Source organism: Phaenicophaeus curvirostris, chromosome 15, assembly GCF_032191515.1.
Source record: "Phaenicophaeus curvirostris isolate KB17595 chromosome 15, BPBGC_Pcur_1.0, whole genome shotgun sequence".
Lineage (NCBI taxonomy): Eukaryota > Metazoa > Chordata > Aves > Cuculiformes > Cuculidae > Phaenicophaeus > Phaenicophaeus curvirostris.
In genome coordinates this window covers 16,942,181-16,948,180 of record NC_091406.1, presented here as the reverse complement: position 1 = coordinate 16,948,180, position 6,000 = coordinate 16,942,181, and positions in this window count along the sequence as shown.

The following is a 6,000-nucleotide window of genomic DNA, read 5'->3' as shown; positions in this document are numbered from 1 at the left end:
GTGAGGGGGCTGGAGAACAGGCCTTATGAGGAGCGGCTGAGAGAGCTGGGGGTGTTTATCCTGGAGAAGAGGAGGCTGAGGGGAGACCTCATTGCTCTCTGCAACTACCTGAAAGGAGGTTGTGGAGAGGAGGGTGCTGGCCTCTTCTCCCAAGTGACAGGGGACAGGACGAGAGGCAATGGCCTCAAGCTCCGCCAGGGGAGGTTTAGGCTGGACATTAGGAAAAAATTTTTCACAGAAAGGGTCATTGGGCACTGGCAGAGGCTGCCCAGGGAGGTGTTTGAGTCACCTTCCCTGGAGGTGTTTAAGGCACGGGTGGACAAGGCACTGAGGGACATGGGTTAGTGATTTATGGGAATGGTTGGACTTGATGATCCAGTGGGTCTTTTCCAACCTGGTGATCCTATGATTCTATGATTCTGCGGGAGGGCACCCCTCAAAGGCTCTGCTCAGAAAGCTCCAATCCTCAGAGCCTCTTCCCAGCCCAAAGGCCTCCCCTTTTAGTTCCTGCATCACTGAGCCAGCTCTGTGAGCCAAGCCTGGGAATCTGGTTCGTTAGCTCTTGGCAATGCCATCCCCAAAAATGTCATGACATGCAGAAATCTATGAAAACCAGAGACCCGAGACATGTGTTTTTGTTTGTTTGCATGTGCCAACATTTCCAATGGCTCAGAAATGTGTGCCCGTGAAGGCTGCAAGTGTGTTATTCATTTAGGATCACTTTCAGCCCTTATAATATGAGGCTCATTTTATCCTTTTGAAAGCTCTCGAGCAGAGATGATCACAGCCCCAAAGCCTGCCATGGCTGTAAACAACATTTAAGCTCTACATAGCTGTCCCTCCTCGGAAAATAGTCCCATGAAGGAGTGAGTTTTCACTATGTGCTCGTGTCAGATACATCAATAGATAGGCAGCTCGTTCCTCTATGCTCCTTTGTAAACCCCAGCCAAGATTTTTACATTCTGATTCATGCAAATACGATCATATGATCAAAGTAACATGTGCTACCTCCCAGGAACTAATGCACTAATCGTTGGCGCGCCGCAGGCTACAGCCTATCTCACACCATCGCTTTCCCTCCTTGTTCCTGATGCTGCTTCCTCCTGTCCTTGCACACAACATCCCTCAAAGCAGACAGCTGGCTCTGAACCAGCAGGGACAGGGTCTGCTTCAAGCCGGCTCCCTCGCAGTCTCACGAAATACTCAGAGAACCTTCACTTGTCTCCTTTCTGCTCCACAGCTGAGTTTCTGATGGTGGATCTCTCCTGGCTACTGATAGAGAGGTGGTGTACCCCAAAATGTGCGTGGATCCCCTAGCTAGGAAGTTTTAGCATGAAATCCCCCAATTACAAATTTCTGCCATGATTTCCACAGCTCCTTTCATTCACTCAGAGTGGAAGCAGCTTCACAACTGCCACTTCTGGGAAAGAAATCCAGCCCTTCCAAGCCTGTGACTGCACAAGCTGGGGAAAATACAGCCCAAGGGAGGAGTAAGTCCTTGGCATCCCCAGAAAGGGGAACTGCAGCATCACCTGTGGTGCTTCCCCTGGCCAGACCAAGCTGTGTTTCATCCAGAACATCCCAAAAACACACCAGGAGCCTCATGACACTTGCGCTGCTTAACCAAGAAAGAAACTCCCATTAGAGCCTTCAAAGTGGTTACATCTTCTGTTATTCCTGGCCACCGCAGCTGTTTTTTTCAAAACAAAGGCAGTGTTTTCCATCTTTTAGGCCTGAGCAGACCAATTCATCTCACTTTAGATTGGTCTGATGTGGCTTGGGAAACTCAACCAGTTGTTTCCCAAGCCCAGCATAACACGGTTACATTTCCTGTGGCTCAGCCACGAGTCCCCCCCAGCCTGGCACACACCGGGGTGTGCAGACAGTTACCCCTTAGTCAGCTCCAAAGCTGGAAATCAGGTCTTACCCAGGGAGGTGTCGGCCACCTCAGGGCTGCCCTGGGTGGACTACAATTTTCCACAACTTTCTGTATAGAAACAAGTCCCACCCAAAACAAACGTGGCCAGGTACTGCAGTGGTTGTCACCAGCTTGGAGCTCACAGCTTGGTTTGTCTCTGTGGGTCTGGGGAGAGCCCTGTGCGTGCCAGTTCTTGCTGTCGGACAGGGACCTGCAGGTGATGCACGAAAGGGGATATTTGCGTCCTACATCTGCTTGCAGTGGCACATTAACATGGGTGTTGTGAGCTTAAAATGCCACCAGAGAAAGGAAATGGCTTTATGAGCTTTTTTTCCTGCATCAGTCAGGATTCAGCCTCTGGAGAAAGAGGTGGCAGCAGAAACAGGTAAGACATGACCAACCCAGGGAAAGTTTGGGCTCTGAAACCCTCAGCGGGCTCTGGGGTAGGGGGTGGGTGTTATTATGCAGGGCCTCAGCCAGGGCAGTGAGACAGCATTTGCTAAAGAAACAGTAAACTCCCACAGAAGTGGAGTTTTAGAGAGGTTTTCAAATCTATTTAGACACTTTGAAAAGAGCATCAACTGAGAAACTGTAAGGTAAGATTATTTTACACATCAAATACTGCTTTTGCTTTCAAAGGGAAGCCTCTGTTTTCTCTATTTTTCCTTTAACATTACCTATATTTAGAGAGATCAAGTAAATTCTTAAACAGGATGAACCGAATGGTTTTGGTAAACCCAAATCTCTCCACCCAGTACTTTGTCTCACTTAAAAAAAGAAAAGAAAAGTTTCAGTTTGACCTGAATTTTCCTCCCTAATTTTTCAGCTTACACCGTTGGAAATAACAGAGTCTACGTAGGTTACATCATTCGTGAGGAATCTCCTCTCATCCGTCTCCAAATGAATAACAACAAACATTCAGAAAATAATTGAAGTTTTATATATATCCCTTGGCCATTCAGGTGGTATGGCTGGCACGAGACTGAGGCACTTTAAACAGCTGTTGTGAATCTTAAGTATAAACTTCCACCCTTTGGCACTCCACCAGGAAATTATGCATAGGAATATACCTGCTTTCCCTTGCAGCCGGCAAAAATCACGATGTTTAATACCTTGAGAGTGGACAATGAGAGAAAATCTTTTTTTCCTGGGGTTACCCACACTTGTCTGAGCCTTTCTGCTACATTGGATGCGTGGGACCAAGAGGGGTTTGGGGCTGCCCTGAGACAGCAAAGGGCTTCGCAAGGGGCATTTACAGCTACACCAACATCCACACACCGCCTCATCCTTCACTGGCAGTTGCCTGCACTGCAGAGGAACTCAGTGCCCTAAAAAAAGGGCCACTACTCCACATACACACTTTTTCACATATTACAACCTTATTTTTCAAAGGTAGGTAACACAGCATGTTCTTAAAGCCAAATTCATCTATGTTTTCTATTATCTAACCTGTTCCACCTAAAGCCACCTCTGTTTGCTCAGAGTCAGATCTTTTCTTGGTGAACAAACTCTCCTAGACAAGACAAACTCCTAGACCACCTTCTCCAGTTGGAGGCTGAGGTCCTGGCTGAAAACTCATCCCACTGTTTATGTGAAAGTATGGAGGCACAAAAATTCTCAGTGAATCCGGGAAACCTGATGGACAAAACACTGTACATAGCACATTGCATATGCCTGTCTAGCCTTGCTCTGAGACCTGGTATAGGCTGGGCTTTTGCTTAAATCAGACCCAACTTCCACCTTGCCATGTTTCCACGAACCAAGGTGAATAAGATACTGCAAAGACCAAGACAATTCAAGGCGGTGCAGCCACCAGGGATGAGCCATGCTCAGGCCTCATGTTGCTTTCTAGGTTCTCCTCCAAGCTCTGCTCCACCTCCACTCTCATCTCCTCACAGACACATCAAGTTCACAGGCACTAGAGCATCCAGCTCATTTAGGCTATGGCCTAGCTCCAGAAGTCTTGTATGTGAAAGCTTAGTCTTATCTTCTCATGATGGGGCATTAGGGCATCATGCCTCACCTAGACTTTGTTATTTTTGTCCCAACTGCTTCTTCCTTTCCTTGCCTCACCTTGTGGCACTTATTGGAGGGCCACGTTCCCAAAAGCTAATATTAATTGTGCAGATACCGCACTCGCTGGCATGTAAGAGGTGATGTAGGAGAAGGGATCAATCCCTCTGCACAGGTAGGCAGCACCTTCAGGCAGGTGCAATAACCCCCTGCTTGCACAAGGGCACAGCTAGAACTGCTAGCATCCAAAAGAGGCTTCCCCGGTGCTTCGCATCTGCTAAACACTCTTCTCTAACTGTGACCCTGTGAACTAGGAGGTGATCCTGAGGTAAACAAGACTGCAAGGACAGCCCCAGAAAATAATCACCATGTTTCACATGCTAGTGTTCCCAGCAGACACCTAACCAAAAGCTGCTGGTGGCAGGAGGGGCAGAGCAGGCTAAAACAGGGCACACCAGGTGCAGCGACAACCTGGCTTCGCAGTGCAGAGCCTGCAATGGCACCTGCATTTGTATCAACAAGGCAAAGGCAGAACAAAACTACTGGCTGTTGAGCAGGAAAGACCACACCAGCTTTTGGGGCTCCAGCTGCAGGGATGTCAACCTAGTCAGCCGCTCCCACTTGCTGACAGCTCCAGGATAGCTCCCTGGTGAGCTGGAAGACACCTAGCACAGGGACCAGGACATTCTTTGTCTTCTCAGCCAGCGGTGAGCCCTACACAAGGCATGAAAACACCATAATGTAAGGTTTGTCCTGGTTGGACTAGACAGAGCTTGGCTGAGCTTTGACTTCCAACCCTTCACCATCACAGGACCAGCACGAAGGACCTACCACCCGGAATGTCTCACCAAACCGCAGTCTGGTTGGTGCAACACACTCAAAGAACTGACAAGAAACTTCCCTGGACCTACAAAGCTTCCCTCCTGGGATGAACTCACCTTTCGGTGTGCACAGAGGTGCCTGCGCCCAGCTTCACGACAAAGCCAACCACAGCGTTACCAGAGCATGCCACTATCTGATCTCAGCTAGGAAAACATTGCTACAAATCCAGCAGTATTTCTGAAACAGTAGCTACAATATGCTTTTATTAAAACCAATTAAGCAGTGTATTTGTTTAAAGTGTGCCCACCCAGAGCTCCACACACATTAATGCCATCAGTTGCTTCAAGCAATAGCCTAGCGTTATGCTCCTTGCTGTTGAGGTTATTACCACAATAGTAATTAAATCCTCATTAACAATCCTCAGTTATAAAGTAAATAAAACATAATAGCCTACACAGGGAAATCTCAGCTCATATTCAGGGAGTCTGAAGACTTTCTGAAAGGAGCAAAGGTTCAATACTGCAGACGAGCTTCTGCTCCAGTCTGGAGGTCAGCAGAGAGACTTGGCCAACAGGGATGTTGCCACAATCTCTGACCTAACCACTAAGCACAACCCAGACGCAAAACCACCACATGCCTGGTGGCTGCAAGCATAAGGCTGTCCATCACAGAGCACGTGATGGATGTCCTCTATTTCCGTTCATTTCTTGAACATCTCCTCCCCAGGACACCCTCTTGCCCAATCTGAAGGTGCTCCAAGTGCAACTTTGCCCCTGCTTTTGTTGCTAATAAAGCCTAAGAAGCAGATATATGTTCACAGACAAATACTCAATGCATACTGTTCTCAGCCAACAAATCTCTCTGACAGCACCTAACCCAGGTAAGCACCATATCTCCTCACCATACAGACTTTTCACAGTCCAAGAAACCATCTCAATCCTGTCCAATAAATACTCTTGTAAACCAGAGGCTCCTAGTGACAACTGCATGGCCCCTAGCTCACATATGCCAGTCTCCAGTCCCAGCGGGCATTGCAGTACAGGCAGCAGATCTTCCCTGGTTGCTCTCAGCCTCATAGGAGATCAGCCCAGCCTTCCTCAGCATTTACCACCTCCACCCCTTCAAATTTCCCCAACGGCAAACAAACCTTGTCAGTCAGATGGTGAAACCATCAGTGCCACGGGCCATGGTGATATTTCAAGGAGAAAAAAGGCACCAATAAATCCTTCCTCGCTCTGGAAATCAAA